General features: G+C 39.3%; 1 long non-coding RNA gene and 1 pseudogene across 2 annotated transcripts in view; both read left to right on the top strand.

Annotated features, from left to right (window-relative positions):
• Positions 1–354: 354 nt before the first annotated feature.
• Positions 355–25,030, top strand: part of LOC132656649 (uncharacterized) — a 104,713-nt gene continuing 80,037 nt past the window's right edge. For both annotated transcript variants that reach the window (XR_009594369.1, XR_009594368.1), the window contains exon 1: positions 355–454. This is a non-coding gene — a long non-coding RNA (uncharacterized LOC132656649). The remainder of the gene's footprint in view (positions 455–25,030) is intronic.
• LOC110539605 (aldose reductase-related protein 2-like) lies at positions 4,693–24,769 on the top strand (annotated as a pseudogene).

Raw genomic sequence — 25,030 nt, 5'->3', positions numbered from 1 at the left:
CTCTAAGTTCTCTATCTCCAGGGTTTTCTCAGTTTGTGTTTTCTTTATTGATTCTAATTCCACTTTCATGTCTTGAATGATTTTATTCATTTCTTTCACCTGTTTGATTGTGGATTCCTCTCTGTAATAATAGCCTCTATTTTTTGTTTGTTTCCTCTTTATGTGCCTCTGATAACTGCCTAATATTGATTTAAGATCATCTTTCTGTATTTCAGCTGCATTAGAATATCCATTGATTTTGAGAGATTCTGCTGAAGCCATGATGTCCTGGTTTTTGTTGACTGTATTCACAGGCTGGCCTCTAGCCATGTGGTTGTTTGTAGTGTTGATTATTTTTTCAGAAGGCCTGCACTGCAGACTGGGTCCACTTGTCTCTGGAGTCTGAAGTTGTCTACAGGAGGATGAGAGATGTCCAGTGTCTCAAGAATGGGTGCTGGAGAAGCAGCTAAGGAAGGTAGGGCACTCTGCTGAATTCACTGTCTCTGTTGGCTTACTCTTTGTAACCCAGGTAGAGCAGGCTGCTGGGGCAAATATGGACAGCTTTCTGAGCCTAGAGCCTCTCCTGTGTTCCACAGGCTTCCTTGAGACAATGGTAATGGTACTTGGTTCCTGCAAGTAGCTTGGCTATGCTGGGTTCACTTTATGTGCTGGGCCAGTTGTTTCTGAATCAGGTGGCCTAGGCATCTGGGGAGGGTGCAGAATGATCTCTGAGCCTAGAGCTGCTCTTGTACCCCACAGGCTTCCTAGAGATGGAAGACAATGTATATGATTTTATTTAATTGATTTAATCGCAAATGGGCTCATAAGAAACTTTATATGGTTTCTAGGTTGCTGAAAAATGAAAATATTACACTGGATTCTGAAGCTTCAGTAGGCAATTAAAAGCCTAAAAAAATTACATAACTGATGAGTTAGTTTTACTTCCTAATGTAAAGGGAGAACAAATGAATAAGATAACTGTAACATTGCTGACAACCATTTTTGGGAAGCAGAACTAGAGTAGAATCAAAAAACCAGTTACACTGAGTCATTAATTGCACAATTTTATGAATCAGGGATTTTCCTCCTTCCATTTGAAATGTATGTGGTTCTTGTGGTCATGTGATAGCTTTCCTTATATTTTATGTTGATGATGAGCGAGACAGATAATTTTTCTGTTTAGATTATTTTTGTTTATACTGGTGGGAATTGTGAAATACACTCTAGGTTGTGACATAGCTAATGGAATTCTGGAGATAAGCCTAAGTTCTAGTGTTCCAAAGTGACTGAATTTTTGGAGTATCAAGGGAAAGCACAAGGTTGTTTTACATACAAATGATATGAACCATCTCTGTGCAGGTTTTAAAAGCTTTAAGAGTAAATGCACTTTTTTCATGACTCATTTTCCACTGATAGGTGAGGAGTATGTGGTTTTATCTTGAATTGGGATGGATTTATGCTCCTATGACAAATCGAATACTGCAGTGCTAAGGCTGTGTGACTTTCAAGACTAGATCATAAAATGTGTGTAGTCTTCATTTTATTTGCTATAAAGCCCAGCTGTGCCACCTCAAAATTTTGCAGAGGCAGTTATGCTGGACAGGTTGTTTATCTCTGAACATCAGATCCAGCTGAATCAAGCCTTTCATATAGATCACCACAATGAAGTACCAACACACAACAATGGAAAAGTTTTATTGGAATTATATCCTTCAAAATTAACTCTTCCACCCTGAAGTCATTCGAGTCATCCTTAGCTCCTCAGAAACAACAGATGTAAAATAGAGACACATGTGCTCCAGTTTTCTGTGTTCATCTTTTTCTCTCTTTCTTTCTTTCTTTCTTTCTTTCTTTCTTTCTTTCTCTCTCTCTCTCTCTCTTTTTCTGGATTTACCTTACAGAAGCTTTTCTGGTTTGATAACAATCCTTGAGCCAGTTATTTCAGTAGTTTCATTTTTTGTTTGTGTTAAGCCTTGAATCATAAAGGGGACAGGAATGCCCATATTATTTTCTCAGAATCAATCTCTGAAGAAATTTGCTTGTCTTAACATTAAAATATCTATGCAGACTTATCAATGAGCTTCATAGCAATAAAGGAAATATTGAGGGATCATGCTTAGAACAATTATAAAACATCCTTCCTTTTAACATCATAAGCATTATTTTGAAATGGAAAAAAATAAAGGCAAGTTACTCATATAGAACATAATTTTTGGTCAACAAAGCAAAAAAAAGTCATAATTTTTTTATAGTGACTGAAATTGTGTTGAAACATTGTTCAAGCTGCCACATGATCTTCAACCAGTCCTACCATTTATTCAATGGTAAAACCATAGTGATGCTACAGAGGTAAATATCAGAGAAAGTAAAAATCAAGGCAAACAAATTTTACCTGAACTGTGCTATATAAAATTAATGCCATGCAAAATATTAAGTTGTTGAAAATTTTTCAAAAAACTAGGGGAAGAGTCATAACAATAGGGAAAAAGAGAAAAATATCTTCAAAATAAGCAACTAATGAACAACAAATCAGTAACCATTCAAGCACATTAGCTGTCCTGTGTTAGTGATAATTCCCAGAAAAGGGTGAAAAACTTTTCACTCTTTTTATTAAATAATTCAATTTATATCTTGGTCATACCCCTTCCTTCCTCTCCTCCCACTCCCAGGGTCCCTTCCACATCTCCCCAGGGAGCCCCCTACATAGACACCACAGCTCATTTATTCACATGAGGATTATATTCATCTTCCTCCCCTGTGTTCTGGTAGGGTATCTCCATCAGTGGGAAGTGAGCACAAAGCAATCAACATAGTCCATGTCAGAGGTATCTCCTACTCCCCTAACTAGTGAGCTCACATGAAGCCTAAGAGTCCCATCAGCTACTTATAAGTAGAGGACCTAGGTCCAGACCATGTATTATCTTTAGTTGGTGCTTCAGATTCCATAGGACCCTCTGGTTCCTGGTTAATAGGCTCTGATGGTCTTCTTGTGTAGCTTTTGTCACCTCTAGATCCAGGTATCCTTCCCTGCTTTTTTCCAGTAGACTTCTTATGCTTCATCCAGTATTTGTTTGTGAGTCTCAGTATCCGTTTTGAGCCATTTTAGGGTAGAGCTTCCAAAAGAACAATTCTCATAGTTTCCTATCTGCAAGCATACCAGAGTATCATTAATAGTGGTAGGAGATGATTTTCTTCCATGGATTGGAACTTAGGGTTGGGTCAGGCATTGATTGGACATTCCCTCAATCTCTGCCTTATCTGTTCTATCTTTGTCCCTGCAGGTCATGTAGGTAGGGTAAGTTTAAAATTGAGGTTTTTTTGGGTGGGTTGGTGATTTCATCTGTCCATTAGGAGTCTTGTCTAGATAAAGGGTGTCCTCTTCAGTTTATGTGGCTCCTGCTACTAGGAGTCTTAGAGTCCCACTCATATCCTTCCAGGCCTATTCTGATATTGGTCTGCAGCTTGTTGCAGAGATGCTCCACCCACCATTTTTCTTTTCTCTATAAGCCTTCTACCCTTCTGTCTCTACTCTCCCCAGATCTGATTGCCTCCCTAATTTCTTTCTGCATTGCCTCTTCTACCTTGTTCCCACTCTTCAACCACTACCGCTTTTTATTCTGTTTCCCCTTCCGAGTGAGATTTGTGCATCTTCCCTTGGGTCCTCCTTGTTACTTATCTTCTCAGTGTCTGTGCATTATAGTATATCTGACTACACTAAGTGACTAAAATCCACTGATAAATGAGTACATATCATGTGTGTCTTTCTGGGTCTGTGTTACTTCACTCAGCATGATCCTTTTCAGTTCCAACCTTAGCGTGAAAATTTTCCTGATTTTAATGGCTGAATAGTATTTCATAGTGTAAATACATCACAATTTTTTTTATCCATTCTTTGGTTGAGGGTCATCTATATTATTCACAGTTTCTGCCTATTATGAATAATGCTGCTTTGAACATGGTTGAGCAAATGTTCTTATTGTATAGTGAAACGTCTTTCTATACTGCAGATAAATAGTAATAAAAACTTCATGGTAGTAGCATAGAAATAGATTGGTTGATCAATGGAATCAAATCAAAGACCCAGAAATAAATTCACATACCTGTGCACACCTGATTTTTGACAGGAGCCAAAATCATATGAGGCAAAAATATAGCATCTTTAACAAATGGTACTAGTCTAACTGGATGGCTGTATATAGAAAAATGCAAATAGCTCCATATTTATCACTCTGCACAAAACTCAAGTAGAAGTGGATCAAAGACCTCAATACAAAACCAGATACACTAAATCTGCTAGAAGAGAAAGCAGGTAAGAGCCTTGAACCCATTGGTACAGGAGAAAACTTGCAGAACAGAACACCAATAGCTCAGGCTCTACAATTAATAAATGAGATCTTTTGAGACTAAAAAGCTTCTCTAAAGCAAAGGACATTATCAGTAAAATGAAATGCTAGTCCACAGATTGGGAAAATGTCTTCACCAACCCTTCATCTGACAAAGAGCTCATATCCAGAATATGTAAATAACTCAAGGAATTAAACACTGACAAACAAAATAATCCAATCAAAAAACGGTATACAGAGCTAAACAGAGAATTCTCAATAGAGGAATCAGGAATTGTGGAGAAACACTTCAAAGAAATACTCAACATCCTTAGTCATCAGAGAAATGCAAATTAAAACAACTCTGTGATTCCATCTTACTCCTGTCAGAATGGCTACGATTAAAAGCTCAAGTAACAACACATGCTGGTGAGGATGTGGAGAAAGGGGACCACTCCTCAATTGCTTGTGGGAGTTCAAACTTGTATAAACACTTTGGAAATCAATCTGGCACTTTCTCAGAAAAATGAGAATAGCCATTCTTCAAGACCCAGGGAACAATTTTCTTAAGCAAAATCAAGAATTTATATCATGAGAATAGTATTTGTGCCCAGATTTTTTGTTAACTTTTAGTTCATTAATGCAATAGTTAATATTTCAAGGGTTGTCTTTTGTGAAAGTTTTGAAGAATTAATTCTATAATGTAAAATGTTTGATAACCTGTAGGTCACATACAGTCTTGTTATATGATTCATTTTCTATTTAATAGGCTTAATTTCTTTAGTGTGGAGTGTGTGTGTCTGTGTGTTTTCATGCTATGATGTGCTCATAGAAACATAAAGACAACCTGAAGAATAGGTTCCCTCTTTTCATCATTTGTACCTGTGATTAAGCTATGTTTATCACACTTGGAGGCAATGACAGTTTTCCCAGTGAGCCAACTAACTGACCAATTTCTGGAGAATTATTTTCTGACTATTGAAATCTTTTCTCTCTTTTTTAATTTTTTTGAGACTGTAATTCAATTAAAATTTTCTTCCATTTCCTTCTTCTAAACACCCGCATATATCCCTGCCTAGTCTCTTTCAGATGTATGATTTTTCTTTCATAAATTTTTTTTCTATGTAGATATTCATATACATAGGTTTATGTGTGTTTGTCAAAGCTTGAAAGGGGACTGTAGCATGATAAACATGACTATGTGGAACATAGATATTTATACCTGGTTGATCGAAGGAAGGCAGACAAATTTTGTACTACAAGATAGAACATTGCTTCTCAAGATGTTTTGGCAGTTCATACCAATATCACCCCACATGACCTTCAGTAGTAACATTATCCAAGGACGTCAACGCAGCTCTGGCTGTTGTATATCATGGACATCCAGATGAACCTCAGGCTTCAACATGGCCTAGGGCAGTAGGCAAAGGATAAGGAAGTTGTGATCAGGAACAGGATGGACCATGGAGGCCTTAGATCCTGTTCAGAAAATGCACAATTCTTCACCTGGAACATCTTGTCATTTCTCATAACCAGGGTGATCTTTTATCAGGGCAGCATATTCAGAGCTTGAGTCCATACAAGCTCCAGGCTGTTGCACATCACCCTGTTGGCTCCACTCAACAATATGTTTCCCATGTACTGCAGCCTCCTTTCATACATGTCACTGTTGTTGTGTCTCTAGTTCTGCCTCTCTCTACCATGCACTCACTGCTGGGTTCCTCTATATTTTTTCCTACTTCTCCATCGCATATTCTTTCATCAGATTGGCATTGGAAACTGTAGTGTGTCTTTATTTTTCTTGAGGAGCTTTCTATCAAAATATTCACTGCAACAAGTCGTTGGTCTAGTTCAAGATTTCTGGTTTTTGAAGCACCGTAATTGGTGGACCACTGTAAAAGCTCATCATAGATATCCTCCTGCCATCAAGAGTCCATTGTCATACTGATGTTGTGGCTAGGTAGTGTGTTTGGGGGACAGATTCTCTGAGAGCTCTTGGCTGCCTCATGCATCTCTGCTTCTCTTCCTTTGATGTCTGCCACCCTGAGGATTGATGGTCTCAACCTTTGTTCTTGTAGACTGTAAGCAAACCACTACCTTGTACTCTTGGTCTCTCAGCAGAACAAGAAGCATGGGCTGCAGCTGTGGCAATTCCATGCTGGGTGCTGGCCAGTGGGTCTAGGACAGACTTTATTCAGTAAACACATATGTCTACGGGAGCTCCAGGCCACTGAACAGCACCTTGTCTTTGGTGTAGGAAGCCTATGGCCTGTTTTCATAACTGCTGTGTCAAATGTGAGCAGTACAGTTGACCTGTTCTCCCCATCTCTTCATAGAACAAGCAGCACCTGCCTTAGCCAAAGTAGCTCCATTCAGTGAGCTCATTTGAAGGCCTAGGACAAGCCCTATTCAGAATTGACCTGACTCTGCAGGAACTCCAGGCATATTTCCCTGTTGCTGGTGCTGGCTGTCCCATGCCTCACTGGGCATGCATGACCTTTTCAACCGATTGACTGAGACAAGGTTAAGGTTATATAGATTTGCCATGTGCAGCTCTGTTCTGCCATCTTTATTACTGATGTCATGAGTCCACTTCTTTTTTTCCTTAAGAAACAAAACATTGAGCTAGGCATGGTGGGGAATGCCTATAAACACAGCACTCAGGAGGCAAAAGCAGGTGGATCTCTATGAGTTCAAGGCCAGGCTGATCTACAAAGCAAGTCTAGGACAACCAAGGCTACACAGAGAAAACCTATCTGAAGAAAGAGAGAAAAAGAGAGACAGAGAGAGAGATCATTTAATTGGGGCTGGTTTAAAGTTTCAGACATTTAGTCCGTAATCATCATGGCAGAAAGCATGGCAGTATGCAGGCAGACTTGGTGATAGAGGATCCAAGAATTCTACATCTTGATACAAAAGCAGCAGAGACTGTGTGACACTCTAGAGCTTGTGTATTTAAGACCTCTAAGCTCTGTCTACACAGTAACATCTTCTTCCAATGAGGCCGCACCTCCTCCAACAAGGCCATACCTTCTAATAGTGCCACATTCTATGGTCAAGCATTCAATCTAATGAATCTATGGGACCATACCTATTCAGACAACCACACACAACCTGTATGTAGCTCTCTTCAGCAGACATCCCATGGCTCTGGAATCTCTAAATTCTTGGAGTCTTCAAGGAAATACAAGCTTTACTTTTACAGCATCATACAATGGCCTATCCTGGACTCCATGCAAGGACATTGCTGCAAACACCTGACTTTCCACAATGTGTCTGCATCTTTCCATAAGACTTGTCTTTTTTTCATAGTTATTCTAAAACAATTATGGTCTCTTCACACTTGTTTTATGCTAGTCATTTTATGCATTGCCCTTACGAGCCTCCACATGTCTCTCAATTCCTCATAGCTCCTGAACTTCCATCTTTCTTTTAGTGTCAGGGAACTATATTAAACTATAGTAAAAGGTCAACAAATAAGAAAAATTGAGAACCACTGTGCTAGAAGAACTCAAGACAGCAGTAAGCAGAGATTAATGGAACATCCTACCAAGAGTTCAAAGGATCCAAGTGCTTAGAGAAGTAAAGACAGTGGAGATTTCGGCTCAAGATTTCAGAAAGCATCAGAGGCTTTCATGGAAATGGATTAAAAATATTCTTTAAGGACAAAGGGCTTCCACCAGCCTCCTTAAGCAGTACACAGACATTTGCTTTCTCAGAAAGATTTCAGCAGCAACCATGGCTACTTTCATGGAGCTCAATACCAAAGCCAATATGCTCATCATGGCTGGACTCCTTGAAGTATCCCCCCAGGCCAAGCCAAGGAAACTGGAAGACAGCTGTTGATGATAAATATTGTCATATTGACTGGGTTTTGAGGGAAATTGGTAAGGGAAGCCTTTCACAAGACCCTCGTGGATATGAAGCTAGGCTATTTGGACCTATATCTTATTCACTGGACACAGAAACTTGATCTGGGAAAAGAGTTATTCCCCAAAGACAATCAAGGCAATATTCTCACCAGTAAAATAACATTCTTGGATGCCTGGGAGGCCATGGAGGAACTGGTAGGCAAAGGGCTGATGAACTCTCGAGGTGTCTCTAACTTTAACCACTTTCAGATTGTGAGGCTCCTAAACAAGACTGAACAGAAACATAATGCAGTGACTATCCAGGTGGATTGACTCCCACACCTCACTCAGGAAAAAGTGATCCAGTACTCTCACTCTGAGAGCATCACTATCATGGCCTACATGTCATGCCCCCTATACTCCACGGGTAGGCCTTGGGCCAAGCCAAAGGCCTTTTCATTCCTAGATGACCTCAGATTAAAGAGATTGCTTCAAAGTACAAGAAAACCAGTCTGTGACACCAGCAGGTAGTAATGAAAATTTCAGGTCTTTTTTTTTTTTTTTTCCTTTTATCGATTTTTTTTTTACAAGGTTTTGGTTTTTTTTTTTTTTTTTTTTTCAATGCAGTTTATTCAGGAACTTTGAACAATCATCTGACCCTGGGGAAAGCCAGCCCACAGCTTAAATAGCCTCTGGGTAGCCAACCCCAGCGTGCCACGTGGGCAATGCAGATAGGTCCACATACTTGGAAGCAAGCCAGATCCTCAGCCTTAGCCAAATGTGGAATTGTTCGTGACAGAGAGCACTCACCATCGGGAAGGTGGAAGGCAGAAACCAGCTCCATCTTTAAGGCATAGCATTCCGCAGCTCTCTGCAGTTCCCCCTTTTTGTTTTAGAAGCATCAGGCAAGAGTAGAGCTCTGATCTCTGACATTAGAAATAAATTGGGATTTTGTACTGATGTTCATTTAGGTGTCATCCACCCAAAGAGCGTCAGACCTGACAGATACCTTTTTCTCAGAGGCGGGACCTGGGGCATCAACCCGCATGCAATCAGACATGCTCTTCTCTGGGTCCAAAGCGGCTGACCCTGAGTGCAGTGCTTAGCCTCGTATCCTGAGCGTAACATTTTAGGTAATTGGACTGGAGAATTCGATACTACAATGGAGCAGCTGAGAGTGGCCATTGTCACAGTAAATTCTACCAGAGTGGACGCAGGACTAGCCACAGGATTATCATCATGGATTGCTGCAGCCATGAATCATCTGAAGGAATGGGTGGGCATGGGAGCGTTAGCAGGCCTTCTGGTGTTGGTCTCCTTGGTTCGCCTGTGGTATATATGCAAGATTAGAGTCTCACAACAGTGTAATGCAGCCATGATCATTCAGGCCTTTACAGCCATTGAAGCAGGACATTCTCCCCAAGCATGGTTGGCTACCCTAAAAAGCTTTTATCGATTTTTTAAGTTATTCATTGTATATCCTGATTGAAGCCCCCTCCTTCCACTCAGCCAAGTCCCACCCTCCTTCTGTCTTTACCCCTAATTCCTTCCCCTAGTCCACTAAAAAGGGGAGTTTTCCTCCCCAGAAGTCAAAGAACTGAAACTTCTCACCTAGATCTGAAGATGGAGATGAGAACTTTCAGGATTTGACTTCCATTTGAGTGAAGAGGAGATGGACACTATTGTCAGCTTCAACAGAAATTAGAGGGCCTTTCTGCTGTCTGAGACAGTAAACATTGAAAAATATCTCTACAGTGGGAAATACTAAAGCTGAATCACCTAATGAGACTTTCTCTTTCCTGATGCATACTTTTCTCCTAGAGTCCTATTTAGGCCAACCTTACCTGACATCAGTCTGTATTTAAATCCTCATGTTGAACCAGAGGCAGACTGTTGCAAGGAATTGTAACTCAAAGAAGCAAACGACATTTCTTGGACTAATTTGGTCTGACCAAATGTTTGTCAAAACACAGGAACTCTGGTAATATTTGAGAGTATAAAGATAAAATAATAAAAATCATAACATTGACAATGATAAAAATATTTTTGTGTATTTTATCAAAGAACACAGCTTTATTTTTCTAAGATCATGAAAACTTGAGTTAGTGTACACAAAGTAATAGATTAATTTGTTTGAAAGAGAAAAATTCAAGGTAAAAGAGCATTTGGACACAGTTCCTGCCCATCTTCATTATCAGAATCTATAAAAAAAATATTAAGATACTCAACTACATATGGAAAAACAAAAGGACGGAGTAAACAATCTTGCTAAACAATACTGTACAATAACAGAACTTTTAGTTATTACATTTCTGTTTTCAAGCTCTATTACAGAGCTATAATTTAAAAAAATTAAAAAAAAACAGGTTGATCATTGGAATCAATGCAAAAAAAATGCAGACATATATCCACATACCTGATTTTGATAAAAAAGCCAAAGCCAAAAATACATACTGGAAACAAAAAACAAAAAACAAACAAACAAAAAAAACAAACAAAACAGCATTGTCAACATGAGGAGCACTAATTCATTGCTAGTGGAAGTGAAAACTTGAATACACACTATGAAAATCAATTATTAGACCTATTCCTCAGAAAAGTGGTAATAGATCGACCTAAAGACCAAGCTAGAGCGTATACCCAAAGGACTCCCCATCCTACTATAAGAACACTTGCTGGATGTCTGCACACAAAAGAATATATGTAGATCTGTATCTTTATCATCCTTCAGAAAACTAAAGTCCAAGGAGATAGAAGACCTCAATATAAAACCAGATACATTGAACCTGATAGAAGAGAAAGTAAAAAATTGGACAGGAGGCAACTTCCTTTAGAGATCATCAATAGAACAGGCACTAATATTGACAATAAATGGGATCTCATGAAACTAAAATGTTTCTGTAGAGAAAAGGACATCATCAACAGGAAAAATCAACCAAACAAACAAAACACAGTCTAGAAAATTGTGACAGAGGGTTAATATCTAGAAGACATAAGGAACCCAAGAATCTAGACATCAACAAATTAAATAACCCAGTTTAGAAAATAGAGTACAGATCTATAAAGAGAATCCTCCACAGAGAAATCAAATGGCTGAGAGTCACTTGAAGAAAAGTTCAACATCCTTAGCCATCAAGAAAATTCAAATTAAAACTACTTTGATATCCCTTCTTACATATGTCAGAGTGGTCCTGATCAATAACACAAGAAACAGCTTATCATGATGAGAATGTGGAACACAGAGAACACTAATCCATTGCTAGTGGAAGTGCAAACCTGAATAGCTACTATGGTAGTTAATCATTTGATCTATTCCTCAGAAAATTGAGAATAGATCTACCTCAAGACCCCGCTTGGGCATGTACCCAAAATATTCTCCATCCTTCTACAAAAACACCTGTAGTTGAACACTTGCTCAACTATGTTCATAGTACCTTTATTCCTAATAGCCAGAAACGGAAAACAATCTAGGTGCACTCAACTGAATAGATAAAAACATGGGGTAAGATGATCAATCCTCATTTAGAAAGACAGATGGGATGTGCATTAAATGTATGACAGGAGTCTACTGCAGAAGGCATCTGAAAGACTCTACCTAACAGTGTTTTCAAAGCAAAGACTCATGACCAAACCTTTGGCAGAGTACAGGGAATCATAAGAAAGAAGGGGAGTTACTCTGATGGGGAAAGGAAAGGAGCTCCACAAGGACCAAATATATCTGGGCACAGGGTCTTTTCTGAGACTGACATTCAACCAAGGACCATGTATGGATATAACCTAGAACCTCCGCTCAGATGTAGCCTGTGGTAGCTCAGTAACCAATTGGTTTCCCAAAGTGAGGGGAACAAGGACTATTTCTAACAGGAACTCAATGGCTGGCTCTTTGGCCTCCCCACCCCCCAAGGGAGGAGCAGTCCTGTTAGGCCACAGAAGAGGGCTTTGCAGCCAATCCTGAAGATACCTGATAAAACAGGATCAGATGAATGGGGAGGAGGTCCCCCCCATCAGTGGACTTGGAAAGGGGCACGGTGGAGATGAGGGAGGGAGGAAAGGACTGGGAGGGAATGAGGGATTGGGACACGGCTGGGATACAGAGTTAATAAAATGTAACTGATAAGAAAAAAATAAAATTAAATTTAAAAAAAATTTAAAAAAAAGAATATGTGGCACAGTTACACAATGGAGCATTATTCTGCTTTTTAAAACAGTGACATTATAATTTTGCTGGCAAATGGATGGAACCAGAAAAATTATCGTGAATGAGGTTACCCAAACCCAGAAAGACAAGCATGTTATAAGGGGACATTAGCTGTAAAGGATAAAAATGATACAATCCACAGAATGAGAGAAGCTAAGTAAAGAAGGAAACTCAAAGGGGCCACATAGGTCTCCCTGAGAATGGGAAAGAGAATAGATTTCATAGGTGTAATGGGACAGATGGATATGGGAGTAGGAAGAATCAGGCAGGAAAGTGGAGAGCTATGGAAGGAGCAAGTACTGAGAGACAGTGCTAGAATTTGGAGGGGGGATGTGGAAACCTAGTTCATTGAAAACTCCCTGGAATCTACAAGGGTTACCTTAGTGAAGATTTCTAAAGTGCCTGAAAAGTCAATCTTCTGTAATCAGGCAAGGCTTCTAGTAGTGGGAATGGAACATAAACCTAGCAACCAATCTTTGCACCTATAATTTGTCATGCCTGCAAGATGTGCTGGGGAAATAATGGTACAAAACTTGTGGGAGTGACCAGCCAATGACTGGTTCAAACTGAGGCCCACACTTGGAGAGGGAGCCAGTACCTGACATTGGCTAAAAAACAAGAATCAGAGACATAAGATAGAGCCAAAAAGGACTGTCAAAAGTATGTAAGTAAATAAGTAAGTAATCAAATAAAAGTAAAAGTAAAAAGTCAATGAAATGATTCCTAATGGTATTCTGCTGTACTCATAGTTTGGAGTCAAGTCTATTCATTATCAGAAGGTTGCATCCACCCACTGATGAGAGTGGAGGAAGAGACATGGCCAAACATTAGGTGGAGTTCAGGAAACCCTGCAGAAAAGCATGAGGAAGCATTGTAAGAGCCAGAGGGGTGAACAACACCATAACAGCATGGTTAGTGGAATCAACTAAGCAGGGCTCTTAGGAGTTCACAAGAGACTGCAGTAACAATTACAGACTATGTATGAGTCTAAATTATGTTCTATGCATATTGATTATGGTTGTGTAGCTCAGTGCTCTTTTAGGACTCCTAACAGTGGGAAGGGAGTGTATCTGACTTTATTTTTCCTGTTTTGGGGATCTCTTTCCTCCTACTGAGTGGACTCATCCAGTCTTGATAGGAAGGTTTGTTTCCAAGTCTTATCGTAACTTGCTATATTGTGCTAAGTTGATATCCCCAAATTACTTCTTTATTCAGAAGGTAAATGAAGGAAGAGTAAGTCAGGGGGGAGGAAAGGTGGGTGCTGCTGGGAGCACTGGACAGAGCAGAGACTGAGGTAAAGATATAATGTCTGATTGAAGAAAAATTTTAAATAAATGATTAAAAGAATAGAAAGAGAGCAAGAGTGGAACACATAATAAAACATTATATAATTTGTAAGATAAAGTATATGATAAATATAAAGTTAAAGAAAGTGATGGCACACAGTTAGCTTCAGCTGTCAACTTGCCAAAAACCTTGAATCTCCTGGGAAGAGGAAACTTGAATAATTGCCTATATCAGATTGGCCTATGGCATGTCTATGGGGCATTTTCTTAATTGGTAAGTGATGTAAAAGGTCCAAACACATTGGAAGAAGTATCATCCCTAAGCTTTGGGAGTGGGCTGTATGAGTAAGGTAGTTGAAGATACATTTAGGAGCAAGTCTTTATTAGGCTTTTCTCCATCTTGTCATCATCTATTCCTGCCAGAGTTCTGACTGGAGTACCCTCAATAATGGGTTGTAACCTGAAAGATTCATAAAAACCAAATTATTCCTGTTACCTTTGGTCAATGTTTTATCACAGCAACAAATGGACAAACTAGAACAGAAATTAGTTCTAGGTTATGTGAGTGTGGAGGGGAGGGGTACTGCTATGATGGACTTTTCGCATGTTGGTTAATTTTAGACAACTGAGGAAATGTTTAAAACCTAGGATGAAAATGCTGAGGACTTACTAAGAAGCTACTGTTGAAGCTTTGAAAATAAGAATGCTCAGAGAAATACAGGGTATTGATGTCTATTTGTTTCAGAGAGAAACAAACATCAGTGAGGATATTTGGTTGATATTTTTTTAATTAATAATCTGTGGTTCTTTGTCAGATTAATCTCAAGAATCACCTGGGATTTTACAAGACACCAGAACCACTTTTCTTCCCTGAGAAAATGGATGGATGAGCTGGGGTTGAAAAATCAATAATTATTAACAGACAACATTATGGAAGTAAAATCCTCTGGTAAATATTCTTGGTGGCTAGTTTTATGTCAACTGACAACAAGCTCTAATGATCTGAGAAAAGGGAAACTCAGTTGAAGAAATGCCACCAGAAGATGATGTAAGAAGATAACCCTAGAATGCATTTTCTTAATTAGCAATAGATAGAAGGAGGGTCCAGCCCACTGTGGGAGGGGATATTTTTAGGATTGATAGTCCTGGGTTCGGCAAGAAAGCAGAATGAGAAAACCATGCATAGCCACCTAGTATGCAGTAATCCTCTGTGGTCTCAGAACCAGCTACCCTCTCAAGGTCTTTGTCCTGTTTGAGTTTATTATCGTGATTTCCTTCTATGATGAGCAGTGATGTAGAGTTGTTCCCTGTTGGGCAAGGTCCTGGATTTTGGTGGGCAGTCTGGATCAAAGAACAGGGATTCTGGACCGAAGACAGGGTTCTGTTTCTCTCAGGGACAGATAGAGCACTTCAGGGCAAGGCCAGAGTGTGCTAGGGTAGGGTGTGGAAAAGGGTTTCCACAGTGTTACAGTTTAGCTCTTTTAGAATAAGATAATTAGTGGCAGTGGAAAAACTCCACTTTTCCAAAGCCTATGGTGATAACAAAGTGTTACAGCTCTTGGTAAAGCTGCTGTGTTGGCCACTGAAGAGATGCAGGCAAAAGCCCATTTCTGACCAGCTTGCAGCAGAGGCCCAGGCCTGGAAAGGCCCAGGCCTAGGAGGCTGGAGGGCAGGCCCAGTGAGATTAGGCCCAGTGGGGGGATCAATGATGAATCATGGTAGAAATATGATGGTATTAAGCAGCACACAGACAGCCCACAGCCAGTAAACTTATTTGAGGCAGTTTATATGAAATCAGGGATTTATTAACCTTGGGTAGCAGGAGGGATTTTGAAGGTAAATGTGTTTGATTTATCAGGGTCAGGGGATTAGGGATACTTGATTTACATGTAGTGGTAAAGTACCTCATTTTCCATGCAGTAGCATAGTCCATCACAAGAAGGAGAACACAGAACTTAATTACGCTATGGGTGAGGGAAAAATCTACAAGTACAGTTAAAGGTCATAGTTTAAGACTAAGATCTCCTTAGCAGGCTGGGGCATTTCTAGAAATTCCTAGACTCTTGCTGGTGTAGTTTTCTTATCACAAAAGGGTCTTGCCTATAATCTGCCCTGAGGGCTATGTGAAGCTCCTTACAAGACCTGGGTTCACCCAGATTGGAGGTGGAGGGTGATGTTTGGCGCTTCACTGAGAAAAAGGGATCCACCAACATAGACTGGGCACAAAATAATGGCTGCCTGGAGAAGTCAGACTTCAACATAATCCAGTAATTCCCCACAGTATAGAAACACAATCCAGATAAATTCTTTCCTTCTCAAGTTGTTTTTGCTTATGTTGTTATCACAGCAATCACAACTAAATAATCAAGACAGTATTTACCCAGAATGAGCACATAAAGCAGTGCTGAAGGGGGACAACATAGACCTGGTGTCAAGGTGGTAGACCAGTTGGTAATGTAAGAGCTTCACATGAAGTACTGTTTTTTTTTTTTAGTTTTTTATTAATTACACTTTATTCATTTTGTACCCCCCATAAGCCCCTCCCTCCTTCTCTGCCGATCCCACCCTCCCTCCCCTTTCTGCATGGATGCCACTCCCCAAGTCCACTGATAGGGGAGGTTCTCCTCTCCTTTCTGATCTTAGTCTATCAGTTCTCATCAAAAGTGGCTGCGTTGTCCTCTACTGTGGCCTGGTAAGGCTGTTCCCCCCTCAGGGGGAGGTGATCAAAGAGCAGGCCAATCAGATTATGTCAGAGGCAGTCCCTCTTCCCATTACTATGTAACCCACTTGGACACTGAACTGCCATGGGCTACGTCTGTGCAGGGGATATAGGTTATCTCCATGAATAGCCCTTGGTTGGAGTATGAGTCTCTGGGAAGTTCCCTGTGTTCAATTTTTCTTGATCTGTTGCTCTCCTTGTGGAGACCCTGTCCTCTCCAGCTCTTACTATTTCCTACTTCTTACATAAAATTCCATTCACTCTGCCCATCAGTTGGCCATCAGGCTCAGCATCTGCTTTGATAGTCTGCAGGGCAGAGGCTTTCAGAGGCCCTCTGTGGTAGGTTCCTAGTTTGTTTCCTGTTTTCTTCTTCTGGCTTTCAGAAGCCCTCTGTAGAAGCCCTCCCTAATTGCTAATTTCCTAGGTTGTTTCCTGTTTTCTTCTTCTTCTGATGTCCATCCTCTTTGCCTTTCACGATGGGGATTGAGCATTTTAGTTAGGGTCCTCTCTCTTGCTTAGTTTCTTTAGATGCACAGATTTTAGTGGGTTTGTCCTATATTGTATGTCTATATGAGTGAGTATATACTGTGTGTGTCTTTTTGCTTCTGGGACAACTCACTCAGGATGATCCTTTCCAGGTCCTACCATTTACCTGCAACTTTCATGATTTCCTTATTTTTCATTGCTGAGTAATACTCCATTGTATAGATGTACCACAATTTCTGCATCCATTCTTCAGTTGAGGGGCATCTGGGTTGTTTCCAGCTTCTGGCTATTACAAATAAAGCTGCTACAAACATGGTTGAGCAAATGTCCTTTTTGTGTACTTGAGCCTCTTTTGGATATATGCCTAGGAGTGGTATGGCTGGATCTTGGGGAAGCACTATTCCTAGTTGTCTGAGAAAGCACCATATTGATTTCCAGAGTGGTTGTACAAGTTTACATTCCCACCAGCAGTGGAAAAGGGTTCCCCTTTCTCCACAACCTCTCCAGCATGTATTGTCAATTGAGGTTTTGATCTTGGCCATTGTGATGGGTGTAAGGTGAAATCTCAGGGTTGTTTTGATTTACATTTCCCTAATTGCTAATGAGGTTGAGCATTTCTTTAAATGCTTCTCTGCCGTTCGATATTCCTCTATAGAGAGTTCTCTGTTTAGCTCTGTTCCCCATTTTTTAAGTGGATTACTTGGTTTGTTGCTTTTCAGCTTCTTACTTCTTCATATATACTGGATATGAGTCCTCTGTCAGATAAAGGGTTCGTGAAGATTCTTTCCCAATCTGTAGGCAGTCCCTTTGCTTTGATGACAGTATCCTTTGATTTACAGAAGCTTTTCAGTTTCAGGCGGTCCCATTTATTGATTGTTGCTCTTAGAGCCTGTGCTGTTGATGTTCTGTTCAGGAAGTTCTCTCCTGTACCAATGAGTTCTAGGGTATTCCCCACTTTTTTTCTAGCCGATTTAATGTGTCTGGTTTTATGTTGAGGTCTTTGATCCACTTGGACTTCAGTTTTTTGCAGGGTGATAAGTATGCATGCATCTATTTTCATTTTTCTACAGTAGACATCCAGTTAGACCAGCACCATTTGTTGAAGATGTTATCTTTTTTCCATTGTATGGTTTTGGCATCTTTGTAAAAAATCAGGTGTCCATAAGTGTGTGGGTTTATTTCTGGCTCTTCTGTTCGGTTCCACTGATCCACCATTCTGTTTCTATGCCAGTACCACGCAGTTTTTATAACTGTTGCTCTATCGTACAGCTTGAGATCAGGGATAGAGATACCTCCAGAAGATCTTTTATTGTAGAGGATTGTTTTAGCAATTCTGGGTTTCTTGTTATTCCAGATGAAGTTGAGAATTTTTCTTTCCAGGTCTGTAAAGAATTGTGTTGGTAATTTGATGGGAATTGCATTGAATCTGTAGATTGCTTTTGGTAAGATGGCCATTTTTACTATGTTAATCCTGCCAAGCCATGAGCATGGGAGATCTTTCCATCTTCTCATATCTTCTTCTAATTCTTTCTTCAGAGACTTGAAATTTTTTTCTTACAAGTCTTTGACTTGCTTGGTTAGGGTTACACCAACGTACTTCATGTCATTTGTGGCTATTGTGAAGGGTGTTGTTTCCCTAATTTCTTTCTCAGCCCTTTTGTCTTTTGTATACAGGAGGTCTACTGATTTTTTTTGAGTTAATTTTGTATAATTCCAATTTTGATCAGAATTTTAAAAGTTGGGCTGTGTTTTATAGTGATGTTAGTATGAGATCTTGCATATAAGAAGAAACATCTATGTGTAGATTTTCAGCACACCATTTATTTAGGGTTCTTAAATGTTTCTACTTCCCTTTAAACCCACTGACTAGAGGTAGGGTAGAAAGAAGGTTATTAGGAAAGGGGGTTGTGGATGTTCTTAGAGGTAGTTCTTTTGGGTGGGTATACTCTTCATTGTCTGGATACCAGAAGTCCAGCACATAATCCAACACCAAACAAATACAGGAATCAAATGTAATTCAGCAGAAACAGCAGAATCCACCAGGATGGGTTAATTAAAGCTTCAAAACTCAGTGAGATTGCCACCAGAAGTTCTCTGCTCTGAAACATTTCTCTCTGGGAAGTACTATGTAGGGCCAAGTGACTTGATGTGCACCTTACAAAGAGTAGAGATAGAAAAATGTTATCTATCTGTCCGTGGGCTTCCAGTCATCAGAGTGCAAGCAAGGCTGTTTATCCAGCTGGCAAAAGCATTGAATGGGACAAGTTCCAGGAAAACTTGATGTGCTCTCTCTCACGTTTCTGATTTCAGCTAACCAAGATAATGTACCCTCTCATGAGGCTATTTTCAACTGAGGATATACTAAAACATTTCACTGAAGGTATGTATGGTTTAAGACGATTGTGTATTTGTATAGAAGTTGACAAGGGGTGGAATATAAAAGTGAGTATCACTTAGCTACTTGACACAAAAAAGTGAGCAAAAAAGAGAGTGCCAATTGTTGTAATTTATTCCATCATAATATAGCCATCCATGCCATGACTACGAAGCATTTTCATAAAAGAAAAGTGATTCCGGAAAGTGAATCCAACTGTATAAAAAAGGTAGTTGAAGATGAGCATTGAAGTAAGGCAGTAAGCACTTATATAGGTTTATATTTCAAGCTTTTGGGTTGACTTCCTGCCTTAGCTTTCTTCAGTGATGGACTGAACAATGGAAGATTAAAGAAACTGATAATTCCCCAAAATATGTTTGATCATGGTCTTTATCACAGCAACAGAATCAAAACAACAAATAGAATGGAGAAGGTATCTTTAATTGATAAAGAGATTAATACCATTATTTAAAAGCTTCGTGTTATAAATGAGGAATATAGTAAAAGTTTTCAGAACATAAGACCCTATGAACTGGTTTCCAAATTATGAAAATGCCAAACTCAAAAGAAGGTATTATAAACTAAAAATGGCAATGAAAGTTTTTCCTTCTAAAAAACAACTGCTTACAGGGTTGGTAGTTTTTTCTTAGAATCAGTCTTGAAGTCACAAAGTGGATATTAAAATTGTAGTTCAAAGGAACCAGACTACATTTTTCACACTCAGCAGAACTTGAGATTGTATTACATATTATTAGATAGAGAGGCGTTAAATACACCCAAATTTTCTGTCATAATACCCTTTACAATAGCTCAGTAAAAACATAAGAGGCCAGGAAGTGTGAGGTGGGTTAGGATTACCTATAAGCAGACCTTATAGACACTACTACATGATCCTGGGAAAGTGAAGTAAAAACACAAGAAATATCCTTTATATTAGAGAAGCTCCAGACTGTGGGAGTTCTTGATCTTGCTTTATTCCAGTGCTTTTTTGTTTGTTTGTTTTTTGTTTTGTTTTTGACATGCTATCATTTCTTCCTTCTGAGATTGAAATAATTCCGTATCAACCTATGTTAGAATCACTCACTTTATTTTGAATTATTTTAGAAGGGTCACAGTTGTTGATGATGCTGTGCAGAAGACACTTTGTGCTCTGATTTTGAACAGCATTAGCACTGCTAAAGACTACTGAGAAGTTCAGAAATGAAGTAAATGTATTCTGTGTTCTGAGATGAAAATGAGATTTTAGAGGGGACACCAGAAATGTTATTTGAAGCAATGCATTTGGGAGAGAATGTGATGTTAATTAACCTTTAGAGATTGTAGTGGTTAATCTTCACTGTCGATTTTATTGGATTTGGAATCTTCGTGGAAACACTTCTCTGAATATCCATGTAAGGGTATTTATTACCAGAAGGTTTAACTGAATAAGGAGATCAAACCCAAATGTGAGTGGTACTACTAATGGTTTGGGCCTTGAACAGAATAAAAATTAGAAAGGAGCCTAAATACCCCCATTCCTTTGTCTGTTCTTCCCAAATGGCATGCTGTATCATCAGCTGCCTCATGCTGTTGCTGCCATGAGTCCCCAAATACAACGGATTATACTTAAGACAGGGAAGCTAAAATAGAATCTTCCTCATTAAGTTTCTATTGCCAAATTCTTTTGTTTTGTTTCTTTATTTCTTGTTAAAGCAACAATAAGATTAACTAACCCAAGGTACAAGACAAATAAATAGAATAAATCTCTGGCATTCATATAGACTTATAATCCAAACTTGAATCACAAGGGTTCAGACAACTGAAAGTTAAAAAAAAGTGTTAAAACTGTTGACTCTATGGCAAGTACATGTAAATAGTAAATTTGTTTTTGAGATTCAGTCATCATTTTCTCCTAATTTAAAGAAATAATACAAATTATTTGCCAACTATAGTATGTAAAATAAACAAACAAAAAACAACTCCAGGAACAGAAAAATAAAAACAATTTTGATAGTGAATTTATAAAACCAATAGTTGTCCAACAAGGTGAGAATGAGTAACAGATGAATGAAAACACCTAAACAAAACTTTATACTATTCCCTATCAGATTCAGAAAACAGTGATGAAAAGAGGCCTGAAATAATTAGTAACTAGGAGATAAGGGTTGTGATCTATCATCTGCAGTCCTAAACTCCCAAGGACAGTTGTACTGGGATTTTCAGAAAAATTGAGTTATCTGTATCATATACAGATAAATCAGGGGATGAAGGGGTTCCACTTCTAACTTCTGGACTGATAATGACAGTCTGAGCTTTCAACTCTGTATCCTCTGAAGACCCCATGATCCAAAAATAATCCCCATCTTGGGGTTGGTTCCATAGATGACCCTGGTTTAACTAAATGGGTCACGAAACAAAATACATATCATGAATCTAGGACAGAGATTGGTATGGTCATTGGCATGGTCAATGATGACAGGGAACTGTAATCACAACCAGCTAGAGTTACCTATACAAAGATGAAGATACACATATTTTTACTTGAGTTCTGCAGCATTACAGATGGCACGATTAAGAACCTTGGTCAGATTTTTGTGTCAGAACTGGCTCTTTGTACTAGTCAGAGTCATTCAGGGAATCAGACCACAGAGTTATGACCACCTTCAATGCGTGTTCTAGTCAGCTTGACAGTGACAGAACTGGAGATGTAATAATATCAATGTGGAACATGAATTTATATTGGCTCCCACTGGCTAAAGTCATTGATCTGCCTAATTTTGGGGATTAAGCAATTACAATATTCATGCAGCCTAGAATTTAAAGAAGGAGATATTTTAGATTTTTGTGTTTTAGATTCTGAAGCAAGGCAAATCCTTTCTGGAGCATGTCATTTTGTTTTTGAAATTGTGCATTTTCCCAAGATGTTCACTATCTGCCAAAGAGGAGTGTGTCTTTGTGTGTGTGTGTCTACCTGTGTGTGTGATTTATGTGTGCAGCGTGTGTGTGTATTTGTGTGTACATTCTGTCTCTTTCTGGTACACTGCTGTCCTTTCATTAGAGTGCACTGTTTCTCTACCAACTTCAAGAGAAGCAGACACTTGATTTAAAAAGTAAAATAGGAAAAGGAAAGGTGTTACCCTGCCAGTTCTAAGGAATTTTGATCATTAATCAATCTTGCACCTTCACAAAATCTGGAGTGCTGCCATTAGATACATGCTTTAAGATGCAGATGCTGTATTACTTGCAGCTTTATCCCATTCGAAAGAACATATGTACATTCCCTGGTTGAAATATCTTGCAAAGTGCCAGCGTTAATCCATAGGTTTTTGTTCTTTCTTGTTCACTGTTTCTGCAGTCCTGTGACTGTAAGGAAAAAGGGACCTAAACAGGAGTCACTGTGATAAGTCCAGAAAGCACAGGAAAAATGTAAAGGATAATAGCAGTACATTCTTTCTTACTTGTACTCTTTTGGATAGCTTGAAATACAAAATAGATAAGTGCAGCAGAAATTGATTCCTGGAATTGAAGCACTGTTGTAAAACCAGCTCATACCCTATGACGTTAGTATTAGAATTGAACAATAGTGGGATTACACGTCCCAGAGTCAACTACGTAGAGCTCATAGGGGCTCAGAGGGAAGGAAACAGCAAGCATGGAGCTTGTAGGAGTCTGTGGCTAGGCCCACTGTGTGGGCCTAGCTTAGCTTAGTGATTTTGTGGGACTCACTTGTAAGACTGAGAGGGGGTGTCTCTGACTCGATTGCTCTTAGGATACTTTTCCTTCTACTGTGTTGCCTTATCTAGCCCTGATCTGAGAGTTTGTGGCTAGTCTTATTGTAACTAGTTATGTTGTGTTTGGTTGATATCCTGGGGAAGCCTGCTCTTTTCTGAAGGGAAATGGAGGGAAGAGTTGATCTGGGTGTAGGAGAGATATTGGGGTGGCTAGGAGGAGTGGAAAAATAGGAAGCTGAAGTCAAGTTGTATTATCGTGTGAGAGAAGAAATTTTTTTTTAATTGGACAACAGACAAAGACTTGAGAATTTAAAAGAATTTTTAATAGCAAAATTATTATTGGAGGACAGAGATAATGATGAATCATGTAATATGGGGAATTGTTAATAGGAAGTCACTTGCAACACAATAATTAGGAAATAAAAAGAAATTAAAAGCAGAATGTGCTCAAAGATAATCAAACAGTAGATCTCAACACACATTCTCCTCTGTGGTTTGCCCCTGCCACTTTTATATGAAGATAGAGATTGCATTTCTCAAACTTCTTGAATTTGAGAAGGATTTTGGCCTCTTTGACCAATTAAATATGGCCATTTATGATGCAGTTCTTAATAGAAGTGTTCTGTGCTCAATAACTTTATTTTTCTTCCTCTTGAGTCTCCAGTCTTTGGCATGTTTTCCTTTAGCACACAATTTCTGTAACTAGAGAACCAAATCCCATAAAAAAGCTTTATCTGGAATTCCTACAGAGCAGCCTTATCTAATTGTCAATGACAATTGCCAACTCTTCTCAACATTTCATTTTGCACATCTAAAGTGGTTGAGTATCCATGGCACTGTGCATTCAGTCAGAATATGTGTAATTACATGATAGACCAAAGAATTAACAATAGCTCTGCTAACTCACCCCCAAGAAAAATAAGTTATAACATGTAAACTGAAAAAAAAAATAGCTCGGTGAAGTAAAGTGCATTTCTTATAAACATGAGGACCTGTGTTTGATCTCTGGTGATCAAAGCCAGGTATACAAGTGAACATTTGCAACCCCAGTCCTGAGTAGGTAGAGACAGGTGGATCTCAGAATCTACCTAACCCATTCCAGTAGATAAATGCCAGGTACATGTGAAAAACAGTGGAGATGTGCGCATGAACCATGTACAAGCATAACAGCACACTCACACACATACCCATGAATACAAATACATAGTTATTCTCTCTTCTCTCTCTTTCTTATTCTCCCTCTCAGGCCCACACAGGATGTGCATGCATACAAACTCAAAGCAAATAAAAATTAAAACCACCAAATTATCAAGTAATGGAACTGTTACACTGTTGATGACAAGGCTTCAAAAGATACAGCATCAAGCTACAGAAGATTCTTGAAATAGCAAAGACACAAAATCCAATGGAAGATATCCCAGTTCATTATGACTTTCCTCTTGATATACATTTATCCTTTCTGTTTCTGCCTTCCCTGAGTTAGAATGGCTTTCTTTTTTGACTTAAAATAGATTCTTCTGTCGTATATTACACCCTAAGCACAGTTCCCCTCCCGTCACACCTCCTAGATTCCTCCCACCTCCCTTCTCTTGCAGATCCATTCTCCTTCCATTTCTTCTTCAGAAAAAAAGAAGGCCTCCAACAGACAACAGCCAAACACAGCAAGACAAGGGAAAAACCTTACAGTAGGCAAAAGAGTCAGATATCTACACAGCCTGACTCTTCAGAGTTCCACAAAACACCAAGCTAACAGCAACAACATACAAGTAAAGGATCTGGTGCAGACCAATGCAGTCCGGTGCTTGCAGTTCCAGACTCCGTCAGCCAATGACAGCCTTGCTTAGTTGATTCAGTGAACTCTGTTCACTTGTTGTCTTCCATCCCCTCTGACTCCTTCCGTCCTACCTCTCCTTCTTCTAGAGTGATCCCCAAAGTCGAAGTGGAGAGACCTATTGGAGACCTCCAATTTAGACTCTCTCGGAGACTTTAATCCTATGTTCTCATTTGTTTGGCATGAGAAAGTACTCTGAAAGCTTTGGAAAGAGAAACGTGGACACCAACTCAGCCACAAAACTCTCCACCTTCAATTGTTCCTGCATAAAAGA

This window comes from Meriones unguiculatus, chromosome 9 (genome assembly GCF_030254825.1).
Source record: "Meriones unguiculatus strain TT.TT164.6M chromosome 9, Bangor_MerUng_6.1, whole genome shotgun sequence".
Taxonomy (NCBI): Eukaryota; Metazoa; Chordata; class Mammalia; order Rodentia; family Muridae; genus Meriones; species Meriones unguiculatus.
This window is presented reverse-complemented; position numbering and strand designations above follow the sequence as displayed.